The sequence below is a fragment of the Equus quagga genome, chromosome 3 (genome assembly GCF_021613505.1).
Source record: "Equus quagga isolate Etosha38 chromosome 3, UCLA_HA_Equagga_1.0, whole genome shotgun sequence".
Classification (NCBI taxonomy): Eukaryota; Metazoa; Chordata; class Mammalia; order Perissodactyla; family Equidae; genus Equus; species Equus quagga.
This window is the reverse complement of record NC_060269.1, coordinates 135836728-135850523: the sequence shown is the minus strand read 5'-3', so window position 1 is coordinate 135850523 and position 13796 is coordinate 135836728.

Genomic DNA, 13796 nt, shown 5'->3' with positions numbered 1-13796 from the left:
CCGAGAATTCTGCAGAGCCAGTGGCACCCTTCCCTTTGTAACCCAGGTGGAGGCTGGCAGGATCTAGGAGAAGCCCACCAAGTGGCATCTTCCGACATGGCACAAGGTGAGGGACAGCAACTCTGACAGAGCAGCACTTCTGGTCCCCGGGGGACCTCAACGTTTATGCATGCGCTGATGAGGTGACCCACAGGTGCTGATAGGGCTGGCAGAGTGGCCTGCAAAGGAGACAAAGAGGCCACTACAGCTAAGTGCCTAGGACTGGGGCCAATAGCCAAGATCCAGGATGGGCCTGGCCAACAAAAACAACATCTATGCTTTTGAACACTTCTTCAATGCTAGGCGTTGCTCCTAGTGCTTTCCATTTATTTACCTCATTTAACCTTTTAATTCGCTTTGTGAGGTAGGTACTATTATGATGCCAATTTTGCAGAGGTGGAAACACCTGAAGTCACTCAACCAGATTAGATAGGATCAGCCAGACCTTAGTGGTCCCAAGGCCAGGGACCAAACCAGGGCAGGGCAGAGGCCAGAGAGTATCCAGAAAATTCTACATGCATCTGAGGACCCTTCCCTACCCCACTCCCTCTCCCACAAGGACCTTGAAAGTTCTCCTCAAGGAGAAGCCAAGAGGGTAGAAATCTGAAAAACGGTGTGTTTGACTCCCCACGAGCTGAATGATCTAAGTAGACTATTTAAATTGTCGGATTACGCTGAGTTTGCTGGATTGGCCTACATTTAGTTAATTATTACCCAGTGGGGTGGGTCCATAAAAAAATATTAGGTCAACTAGAGGAAAAATACAGAAGCTTAATTTTTTGCCTGTTTGAGTGGAGTATGAGTCAATTTATGACTTCATTTCTTGATTTCTCAGCCTGGCCTCTTGAAGGCGCTATTTGGTCTGAATTTGAGAGTCAGACAGTTCTGGGTTTGAATTCCAGCTGAGCAACCACTCACTTGCTGTCTGACTTTGAACAACTTAACCCTTCAGGGCTTCATTTTCTTCACGTGTAAAATGATGGTCACAAGAGGAAGTTGTTTAGACCAGAGGCCAGCAAACATTTTTCATAAAAGGCCAGAGAAGAAATATTTTAGGCTCTGCAGGTCATAGAATCTCTGTTGCAACTATTCAGCTCTGCCTTCGAAGCACAAAAATGGCCACAGGTGATACATAAATGCAGGAACATGGCTGCGTTCTAATAAAACACTCTTTACCAAAAAAGAGAGAGAGCCAGATCTGGCCCAGGAGACTTAGCTTGCTGACCCCTGGGTGAGAGCAGAGGCCGCGTAATAACAAAGAGAACAGACTTGGGGGAGTCAGGGGCACCAGCGAGGTGGCCATTGCAATCGTCAAGAGAAGAGACAATGGCGACATTGACCAGGCTGGACGTGGTCAGATTCTTGACATACTTCTGAATGGAAATATGCCTTGGAAGATAACAAACACATGGCTAAAGAAGACAGATTCGTGGTTACCAGAGGCAAAGGGGGCGAGGGGTGGTTGAAAGGGGTTAAGGGGTCCATATGTACAGTGATGGGCAAAAATCAGACTACTGGTGGTGAGCACAATGAAATCTATTCAGAAATTGATAAACAATAATGCACACCCAAAATTACACAATGTTATAAACCATTATGTTCTCAATAAAATTACTGGAAAATAAAAAGAAATATGCTTTTATTTTTACTGCTGAGAAGATTCACAACTTTATTCAGCTTATAAAAAGTTGATCCTCCAAAAAATTATGAATCACTGTGTAGGCTAATCACATTTGGGATATGACCACAGGCCTCTGGGAACCACTTAATTTCTGAGCATCACAGCAAATAGCTCCACACAAGCGGGCACTGTGGCTATTTTGTTAGACTCTGAATCCCCAGTGCTTAGCACAGTGCCCCACACATAGCAAGCCTCAACAAATACTGAATGAATGAATGAATGAATGAATTTCCCCAATAAAATGCAAAAATGCAAGAGAGTACCCCGTGTAGCAGTTAACACAGAGTCTGCAAGTAAACTAAGCCTTCGTGTTAGCTTCCATGGAGAAGCACAGCTTTGGCCTCAGAGCTGCTCCTATGTGGACTGACAGCAAGAGTCCCAAGGTGAGGTGGAGGTATTGGCACAGCTGGCCGGTCCCTAGCCGGAGGGGCCACAGCCTCACTTGCCTCCTGGTTCTGCTTCAGGAAATCACAAGGCCATAGGCTTGTACCATTGTCATTACTTCTAGCCCAGATGGTTAGAGCTGCAAATTGCCAGGCAGAGTCACGTTCCTAATCTTCTACTTTAGAGACAAAGCATGAGTGGGAAATTGCCGGGTCTACAGTCCTTGGGCAAGACAGGCTGTGGTGGTTAATTTTATGTCAACTTGACTGGGCCACGGGGTGCCCAGAGAGACAGTTAAACATTATTTTTGAGTGTGTCTGTGAGAGTGTTTCTGAATGAGATTAGTATCTGAATCCATCGACTGAGGAAAGCAGATTGCCCTCCCCAGTGTAGGGGGTGCTCCTTCAGTTCATTGAAGGCCTGAATAGAATAAAAGACTGGCAAGAGAGCATTCATTCTCTCTTGCTGACGGTCTTTGAGCTGGGACGTCGGTCTTCTCCAGCCTTTGGGCTTGGACTGGAACTTGACTATTGGGTCTCCCGGTTCTCAGATCTTGGGACTGAAGACATTGGGATTCTCAGCTTCCAAAATTGCATGAGCCAATTTCTTATAATCTGTCTGTCTATCTATCTATCTATCTATCCATCCATCTATCATCTATCTATCTGTCTATGTATCTATCTAAATATCATCTATCTATCCATCTATCTATCTATCTATCATCTATCTATCTATCTATCTATCTACAATTGGTTCTGTTTCTCTGGAAAACTCTAACACACATGTCATCTCTGGCCTCCGCTTCCCACCTAATACACAGTGGTGTTGTAACAAGAGGCCTCCAAAGGATTTCAGGCCCACATGAACCAGGTCTCTGGACTCAGGCCTGGTACCTTGCATCCTGGACACCAGAGGGAGTGTCTGGCTGGTGGCACAGGAGAGGGGCCCACATCAGTGACTACTGCTGGGTAAGTGAGATGTAAGAGAACATGGTGGACAGCAGAAAATGCTTGTCCCAGGGAGTCCTCACTGAGGTAAGGACTAGCTCAAGGATGAACTCTCCAGCTTCTCATATTAGTCACACAGCAAATCAGACACCTTCACTGTTCTTGTGTTCCCCCACCCCACTACTACATATATATATATATATATATATATATACACACACACACACCTTACTTTGAATTGTGTTACAGAAAAAACACAGGCTTTGGAGTCAAACACCTCTGGATCAGCACCGTCACCTACAAAGCTATAGCTTTTTTGTGTTTGTGAATTAAAGAGGGAGTGTAGCACAGTGGATGAGAGTACATACATTGTCTGGTGCCAGATTTTTCTAGGTTCAAAAACCAGTTTCCTGTGCCTCTGTTGCTTCATCTGTGAAATGGGAATAATGATTGCAACTGCCTTGCAGGATTTGTGAGGACTAAATGAGATAATAGGTATATAACTGCTAGAACAGTACTCAGTACTGAGCAAGTGCCACGTAACAGTTGGCTGTGATTAATATTATCCATGTGACCCTGGGCAAGTGACATCAGCTACCTGGGTCTCAACTTCTTCATCTATAAAAGGAGATAATAATGTTGACCCTGCCTATTGGTTATGAGGATCAGATGCAAAAATTTACATATCATGTGAATTATGCAGACATACAAACTGAAATGAGAATGGGGATCACTCTCCCCAGCTGCACTTTGAACATCTTGAAGACAGCGCAGTAAAGTGGTTAAAAGTGTGGGTTCTGGATTAGGGTTGCCAGATTTAGCAAATGAAAATACAGGATGCTCAGTTAAATCTGAATTTCAGGAAAACAAGGAATAATTTTTTAGCATAAGTATATCCTCTGCAATGTTTAGGACATCTTTATGCTAGAAAAATATTCATTGTTAATCTGAAATTCAAACTTAACTGGGCATCCTGCATTTTTAACCCTATTCTGGAGGTGAACTAGTTGTGTTCATACGCCAGGTCTTATTCTTTGTACAAACCTGAGCAAGTTACCTAACTGCTCTGGGCCACCGTTCCCTGGCTTTGCCACTCTTTAGCTGTGTCACCCAGGGAAGCCCTAAACCTTTGTGTGCCTTCATTTTTTCATCTGTGAAATGGGGATGCAAGAGTACCTGCTTCATAGAATAGACGTGAGAATAAATGAGTTATGTCATGGAACACTCTCTGCCTAGGGCCCAGCACTCAACAAATGCTGACCATTCATTCAATCAGCATCCTTTCAGTGAATATGAATTGGGGAACCCCTTTTGGCTAGGCGACATTCTGGGTGCTGCAGGAGCAGCGGTGACCCACACAGACACAGCCTCTGGAATGAGAGCTTCCCCGAGCCACAACTTTAACGGTTACAGAAATTTCACGTCAATGTCACATCTTTAATTTCGTAAGAGCTCAGCGAGCATCTGTTTGAATTCACTTATTTTTCCTTTGCAAAGGTCCACTCATCCCTTCCTCTGAGCCATCATGACTATAAATCATCGTCTATAGCTCCATGCTTAGAAAGAGCCAGGGTAGAACCTACTCATTGGAGGGTTTTACTGGGTTATTTATTGTGACAGAAAATGCAAATGCTTTGGCAGTAAACATAAGAGAAAAAAAGCTACCTCAGCAGTGCTCGCAGAACGTAAATGCAGATGGAAACCGTGGTGAGAGTGTCATTTTTAGAAAGTAGAGCAGATACTCCACTTTGCTGAAGATATGAAATACCAGAAAATTCTCCTGACTTTCTATGTTACTGGAAGACATTTAAAGTTGGCCTGCTTCTTCTTTCAGGACCCAGGAATGACATTATATTTCACTATATTTGGTGCTATTCAACATAAAAAGCTGATAAAATAGCAAATAAAAAACTAGAAAGGGGAATAAGGGGGGAGAACAGAGCTTACAGAACTATATCAACTCCCGTCACCTGCTGGAAAGATCCTCTCTCAGTGCTGGCAGATTTTCCTTTTCTTCTGGTCTATTTCATACCAAAAAGATCTTTTCCAAGTGGTTAAAAATATATTCCCCTCGTTTCTGCGAACGATTTGCAAATAGAGTTAGGAAACAGGGAGCCCGAGCTCCTCACGTCCGCTCAAGGATAAAGAAACATCGCCTCGTCCTGAGTTGTGGATGTTTGTGGAGAAAAGATTTCTTTCCTACTCCTGATGTCTCCTTCCGCGTGGAGGGAGCCCCGGAGCATAACATTGCCAGCACCAAACTGCCTGCTCCACTCTCTCCACCTGAGATGAGGCGGGACGTCCCAATGTGACCGGTGAGTTAGGATGGAGAAACTGGACGTGCTAACAGCTGCTCTCTCCCTCTCCCTCCTGGTTGGCCTGCAGAGGCAAACACGTCCCCTGCTTCTCCAGACCGTGAGTCTGTGACCATGTATATCAATCTGTCTGTTTTGGGGTTCAGTGTTAGGAAACCCGTTTGCCTGCAGATGATAAGTCACAGTCTCCCATGTAACCCTTACCAGTAACAAAGGTGCTATTCTGGCATTTCCCTATTTCTCAATGGGTACCATGTTCAGACAGAGAAGAGGGGCCTGTGTCTTAGTCTGTTCGGGCTGCTATAATAGAATACTGTAGACTGAGTGGCTTAAACAACATTTCTTTCTCACAGTTCTGGAGGCTAGAAGTCCAAGACCAAGGAGCTGGCACACTCAGTGTCTCCTGAGAGCCCTCTTCCTGGCTTGCGGATGGCTGCCTTCTGCTTCTATCCTCACTCGGTGGAGAGCGGGAACCCCATGGCGCCGCCTTCTTTTTATAAGGGCACTAATCCATTCATGAAGGCTCCACTGTCACGACCTCATCTCCTCCCAAAGGCCTCACCTCCCAATACCATCACACTGGGGGTTAGGCTTCAACACACAACCTTTAGGGGAATGTGAGCATTCAGTCCATAGCAGCTGGTGACAGGATGACCTCAAAGCCCAGGAGTCGACCAAGATGTCTCTGAGGAATCTGGGATGGTCTTCAGAACATCCTCATCTTTCTCTGAGTGAGTCACAATCCTTAAAAGACAGGTTAGAATCCTTGTTGTCACTAAGAAGTCTTCTTGGGAGTGCTTAGGAAGTTAAGGAAATTACAGTCCTTTTCCACATTCAATTCCCAGTCAAGACTCTGCTCAAATAACTTCAAGAAACCTTTCTTGACGTTTTAGCTAAATTGAACGTTTTCTCCTTTTGATTTCAATACAGCTGTTTGCTCAGGAGGCACATACCAACTTGGGCATGAATCATTGTGGAAATGACACCTCTCCCTTAAACAATGTGTATGTGTGTGGGGCAGTATGGGCTGGTGTGGTGTGTGTGTGTGGTATGTGTTTATGTAGTGTGTGTGTGTGGTATGATTTGCATGTGTGTGTGTGTGGTGTGTATGTGTGTGGTCTGTGGGAGAGGTAGGATAGTATGTGTGTGATGTGTACATGTGTGTGGTATATGCTACAGAATGGTGTGTGTGTGTGTGTGTGTGTGTATGTGTTGGTTCCTAAACTTTCTCAAATTAGTGGATTCATTTGTCAGCAATCTCATTCCTATAAGCCAATAAAAAAGGTATATGAGTTATCCATGACTCTAAAACTCAGCAGCCTAAAACAATAAACACTTATTATCTTGATTTCTATGGATCAGGAATCCACGAGTGGCTTAGTGGCACAGGGTTTCTCATGAGGCTGTAGTCAAGATCTTGGCCAGATCTGCAATCATCTGAAGGCTTGACTGGGGTTGACAGATCCACCTTCAAGGTAGTTCACTTCCTGGTGCTGGTTCTTGGCAGAAGGCCTCAGTTCCTTCCATGTGGGCCTCTCAACAGGCTGTTTGAGCATCCTTACAACATGGCGGCTGGCTCCTAGAGTGAGCAATTCAGGAGGGAGCAAGAAGGAAGCCACAGTGCCTTTTAAGACCTATTCTTGAAAGTCATGCTCTGACACTTCTGCCACATTCTATTGCTTAGAAGCAAGTCACTAAGAATAGCTCACACTCACGGGGAGGGAAATCAGCCTCCACATCCTGAGAGGAGGGGCATTAAAGAATTTGTGAACATATTTTAAAACCACCCGAGGTAGCATGGTACAGACAGAGAGAAGCAAAGGCAGAAGAATCTTAAAATTTACTGAATTTACTCTAGCAGGAATAAAATATATTAATATTTAAGCATTTAGGGCTTCTTTCTCTCTACTGTCTTCCCAGGAAAACTGATGTGGAGAAATGGGAAAGAGGGCCAAGCAGTAGTCAGAGAGGTGATGTAAGGGAGGTTTTATTGAATGAAGACTCGGGGCCGCTGCTGGATGTGAGGTGTTGGAGAGCAAGAGGCTTGGGGGAGACTGAGTTTAAGAAGCAGTGTGTGAACAGTTATAAGCAGACTTTCCTCTTCTTTCAGGACACAGGTAGAGATCGGAATTACTTGAATTGCTCTTTGGTTTTTGGGTTGTTTCCTTGAGTGCTACACTGTGGTGAGACTGGATCAGCTGGATCTCATTGTTTACTTAGGTTATGTTCATGTGCCCCGAGAATTCCCACCACAAATGTAAAATGGCAAGGAAGCACTATTTTTAAAGCTTCCTCAATGCTTTTCTTATGTTTCTGAAGACTTTTGTATCCTCAGTACCTAGCACAGTGCTGTTCACATAGTGGATACTCAACATTAGCTAAAAAGAATCAAGTGAAAAAGTTAATTCGGATTTTCCCAAGATTTATGAGCCAAGATGCCGTAATCCAAAGAAACAAAGGAACTATGTAAACTTGAAATAAAAATATTTTGGAGTTGCGATGTGTCCGGAATTCTTAGGTGGGGTAGAAGAAACACATGTAGGAGTCAGGAGTGAATCACACCACAGTTGAGCCCAGGGTCAGGACAAGTGTCAAGACCACTCTTTTCTCTTGAGGCCCCAAACCTACTTGCATGTGCTCTTCAGCCCATACAACACTTTAAAGCAAACAGGGAGACAACAGAACGGACTGGGCTGGTGACAGAATGGATTGGGCTGGCGACAGAATGGATTGGGCTGGCGACACAACCTGGAATCTGTCAGCCCTACCATTGGAGAGGCTGATCAGGGCTCTGGGTCATTTCTGGGGAGGATGGACGGGGTGAGGTGGGGCATGGAAATCTGGGCAGGCTTCTCTCTGTCCTAACAATTGTTTCTTGTAAGACGAAGGAACCCAGCCACACTTTTTCTTTTGGTTTTTAGCAGATTTCCTAGACTAGACACCTGGAGGTGAATGCAGGAGAATGTTCTTCAGGGCTGACATACAGATTTCAGAAAGTGCTGGGCACTTGGGGTAGCACTTTCGTTACTGTACGCCTCTTTTCCTGTATTGCCTTGTTTTGTTGTCTGGCTGAAGGCAGGAGAAGTTCAGGTTTAGCAAGAAGCTGCCTGGAACAGAGGCAAAGAGATGGGGTTCATCCTAGGCCTTCAGTCTTAGCTCTGCTACCAATTTGTTGGAAAAAGTCATATGTACCAATTAGGCCTTGGTTAGCAAAGGGTTGTCCTGTCTGAAGGGCAGGTATAGAAGCCAACTGCTGGAACAGGTGATCAATGAAAGTGACACATTACTTATGCCTCCAATTCTTCTTAGATAGTTAGCCCCCAATTAGCTCTCTGAGAAACAGAGAAAATAAGTGTTCTTGCCTTGCTAATGGGCACATGATTTGGTCTGGGCAGTTTACACAGAGCATTTTAGTTCCAAGACAAAACGCACCGAGATATCAGGATTAATGAGCCTCTGACTTTCAGGTTTGGAAAAATACAGTTCTTTTCTGCAGTTCTCCACAAACACAAAACAATGACTTAATGGAAAAAAGCAAGAATGAAAAGGAACCAGGCCCTTCTCCCTTCTATACTGGTCAAAAGGGTACTTGCCCTGGCCTGAAGTGACCTTTTCTCCTATGAATTTGTCATCTGTATTCACAGCTCGTGCTCCACTGGAATGTACTGGGCCCAGGTCAGTGGTTGTTTATGGTTAGTATCTATTCTGATCAGCTGGGCACCCATTCTGTTTGGTTGGTGCCTGTGGTGGACACACCCTAAGGTGACCCCCTCCCCCCATAAGTTGTGTTCTTTCTAATTGCCTCCCTATGAGTGAGGGCAGGACATGTGACCTGCTTCAAACTAACAGAATAGGGCAAAGGCCATGGGATGTCACACCTATGACTCCTGATGACCTTGAAGAAGCCAACAGTTATGTTGTGAGAGGACCGATGGAGAAGGTCCTGGCGTGGAGCTGTGGGCAGCCTCAAGGAGCTGAAAGAGGCTCCTTGACCAATAGCCAGCAAGAAAGCCGGGCCTCAGTCTTATAATCACAAAGAAATGAATTCCACCAGCCACCTGAAGGAGCTGGACAGCAGATCTTTCCCAAGTCGAGCCTCCAGATAAGAAGGTAGTCTGGTTGATGCCTCGAGTGCAGCCTTGTGAGACCCTGGGCAGAGGACCCTGTTAAGCCATGCCAGGACTCCTGACCACGGGGACTGGGAGCCAACGAATGTGTTTTGTTTTAAGCCACAACATTTGTGGCCATTTGTTACACAGCAGTAGAAAACTAATTCAGTGCACCTGCCATACAAGTAGTTAAATATTTGGTTATCACCCCTACCTGTTTCATTCATTTCACAATTAGTGACACACTGCTTTGTGATGCAGAATGTTACCCAGACCTTGTGTCATAACTATAGCTTCATGCAATTATGACTTTTCCTCTTAACTATGGTGTAAGTCCCACAAGGCAAAAACTCTGTACCTGTACTTTTTGAAAAGCCCCACAGCATATCAAAGTATTTGACACACAGTAGGTACACAGTCATAAGTGAATTGAGTTGGTGACCCTTCATTGTCTAACAAAACCAAATGGATCTTAGAGCAAACCACAGAGACACACGGCAAACCTTTATTGCATGCCTGCTGTGTACCAGGTTAGACCCCAGACATGAGAGAACAAGTCAAAAGTCCTGCCCTCATGGTTCAACCAAGCTGTTCATGGTTCAACCCAACCAATGAGATCCTGCCATCTCATCTCCTTCTTACCACGCAGAATCAGAAGATACCCAAAGATCCTCAGAGTTCTTTGTCAATCGGTCAAGATTATGATTCTGCAGTTCAGGGAGAGGAGTAACTATAAAGGTCTTCAGTGACTTTTTGTGACTTTTTAGTTTGCAAGTAGAAGAAGCAAAAGGCCTCTGTGGTGCCCATCTTCCACGTAAACAGGGAGAGAGCCACAAAGATAAATGGGCAGACTCCACCCTGTCTTCGTAGCCCATCAGGGATGTCCCTTCAACTCTATGAGTCAAGTGGACATATCCATAGTCAAGCAGACCAGAGAGCAAAGCCATATTAGGCAGGAGCTACTTTTTATTCATAGGCTTACAGAATGTATTGAATTAAGAGGCAAGTCGTTTGTCAACTCTATTTACCAAAAAGAGCTAAATAGATATTCAGCCTAAAAATTCATCCATTGTAGCTTGCATACTGTGAAATTTGCTTTCACATACATATAAGCTATTCTTATTTTATCTAAGTTATGCATTTAAAACACATAAAAATGCTACCAAATGGCACGTGGGCCTATTTTATCACAATTTTATACATTCCTGATAGTCAAAGGGATTGATAGGGAACACACAGTTTCCTACTAGAAGAAAGGTAGATTCTGATACAAGCCGTGGAATAATGTAAGGATAAGAGTGCCTTGGTTTAGATCTCAGTAGCTTTATAATATAATTCTTATTTTAATTAGCATTACAATTGGTTCTCTTTATTAATAATTGGGAGGCTGTTAATTTGCCTGGTCGTTCCACTCTCTACTTGCCTGGGTGAGGCAAAGGAAATCATTATTACCTTTTCTATCCTTCCAATTTATTTCTACTTTCCCAAAAGAGGTTCCTCCACAGCCATCTGCCCTGCTTCTCCGCCCATTCCCTTGTCCCCCCAAGACTGGACCACCCTACTCACTGCATCAACAACTAGATTATTGCATTACACTCCAGGGCGCTGTCTAAAAGCATCTTTGGCCACTGCCTAATTAAAGAACTCGCTTCCAAAACTGCCAGGGAGGAGCTGATACCGCTGCCGCCGAAGAATCAGGAAGCGGGCTAAAGGGATTTCCTTTAGGTGGCATGCAAATACACTCCCCTCCTGCAGACCCTCATCTCTCTTTCATTACACCCCCAGTCGGAGAAATTTCCATCATGAGTGTTCCTAGCAGCCAAACCTCCAGCATCCCACGCTGATTTCTTTTCTAAAAATACACAGCCTCTCACTCCATGGGGAAGAAAAATGCAACACTGCCATTTTCAGCACGCTCCCCAAGGGCTGATTACGGCTGGGAGCAATTCATCATCGCTCGTGCATTCGAGTTCTTAGTTTTTCCTTCATAGAACTCTTCTTGTTTATCTTGTGGACCTTGTGACAAGAACCAGATGTGTCTCAACCTTAACATCCCTCCCACAGCTCTGTGGGGGGAGAAACAACCGCGCCAGCTAGAAACTCTCTTTAGACCAGAAAACGATCTGAAACTTCTGGAAGACTTTCAAGAGTGGGGCCTTGCATGGAATAGCTGTTCCCAGGATTTAATCGTTAAATGCACCAGCTGATTGAATGGTGTCTATTCAGCACTATTTTCCTTCTGGCTCTGCATATTTCGTTGCATTTTTTATTTTATCTCAAGGTGCTGCTATATTCAAAATCATGATAAAAAGTCTTTACTTGAGGGATGGCAGAGCGTCATGGAAAGAAAACACAAAGCCGGCTGTTCAGAGGGAAAGTTCTGGCTTTGCCACTCACTACTGGATAATCTTAAGCAGGCAACTGACTTGGATTTTCTATTTCTTTCTCTCTGAAATTAGAATACCTGTCCTCCAATAAACTGAAGAACTATTTAAGAACGAATGAGATGAACACAAATGTACGTCGAAGAGTAAAGCTTTGCCAAAATGCAAGGTGGTCTTATTATCTATTGCCCAAGAACACAGAGCCATTCGCACTGAAGGCTCGTTTTTAGAGTCTCCTTAAGAGATCTATTCCTGAGCTCATGGAATTTGGGGACAAGTCCTTAGTTTAAGGCTGCGTGGCTTGGCCACATGGCTACATGGAGAGATGGAGTCTGGGAGCCTCGCCACAGAGATTATAAAGAAGAAACGAGCTGAGAAGATGATTAACTAATGGCTGACGGGAAGGAAGGAAGAAGCAAGAGCAGCCCCTCCTCAGGTCATCTCCACAGGGGATGGTCCCACATGTCTCTCTGCTTTGGGTTTTTGCTGTGGTTTGGTTTTTTTGTCGTACATTGTTACTGGGAAAAAACGTCTTGCAGAAATTGTTTAAAACTCGAGGATTCTTGGATGGAGCAGTAAGATTGACGAAGCAAAGCTTCCACCACCTCACGCCAAGAACATCCATGCTCCCTTAGTACATTGTTCTCCAGAGCAAATGTCTCCTCCCTCACCTTGTGGACTCTAGATCGCAGACTCCCAACTGGTAAAAAATTTTAAAAAGAAAATCTGGCTGCAGCTGAGTGGACTACCCACCCTCTCACTCCCAAGGCCTTTAGATCTTTCTTCCACCCTCCACTGTCTCATGTGGACTCAGCAAGTCCCCCATCCCAAGCCCAGCACCTGTGCTTCCTGGTTTTCCAGATTCTGGGCGATGGCTACCAGCGTAGTGAGCGCAAATGGCTGGCTCCCAACTTCACCCGCAGAGGTGACGCTGGGGTGGGTGCGCTGCTCCGTAGAGGCAGCACCGTGAAAAGATGCTCCAGTCACCTTCTCTGTAAGTGGCGGGAATGGGGAACGTCACTTCCACCTGCACAAGTGCTGGGACTGTCTAAATGTCTCTGGCACTGTTTGCCACGTGCCTGTTTCTCCACCCAGGCCTCTCTGAGGGGCTCCACGCGCCAGAAAGAATAGCGTGCCCGTCTCGACAGCCGGAGGGATAGCAGAGCTGTCCCACTTTCAGCCTCCGACGTGGGGATCTGGGCATTCGTAGTCAATTCAAATAAACCAGGAAGGCAAAAGAACGCAGAAGAAAGAGTGACTTGTGCTTAAAAAATGAAGACAAGCCCCTTTTCTTCTGTTTACTTAGTGCTTAGTAGGAAAATTTCAAGCAGTAATGCTACTTTGGGCGGGTGAGCTAGTTCATTAAAGTCCCTGGTGTCCCAGGCTGGAAGCCCTCAGCCTGCTGTCCCCAGAATGTGCCCAAGTGCTGTTGTGACATTGATGCATTGTTCTCTAAGTGCTATTTATTGCCTCGATCTGCATTGCTTAAAGTCTGGAAACAACAAGCGCATTCATATTTGTGGCAAAACATCTACCTAGTCATGACTTGGCAAACAATCATTAAAAAATAACAATACAGTACAATGATTGTGCTATTTTCGTGGCTAGAAGAGAAGTTGTTGGGTTACGCCTTGAGAGCCACCCCTTAAAAGCATTCACTGAATATTCTCTGAAGAGAATCAGCTAATCAGGCAGAACATCCACCTGGAACCTTCCACAAAACCAGACCCCACAAGCTTCCCAGGTGACCACCCCAGAGAGGCCCATTTTGAAAGAGGCACCTGGTCCCGAGTGCAGACCCAGCCTGCGGGATTCAGCATGTCTGGCTCCAAAGCTGGTCCCAACTGATCAGCCTGAGACCCCCCCCCCCCCCCCCGGCTGGACAGGATGAGCAGCACGTGGCCCCATGTGAGTGTGGGGGCCCCGGGGGTGCCTTA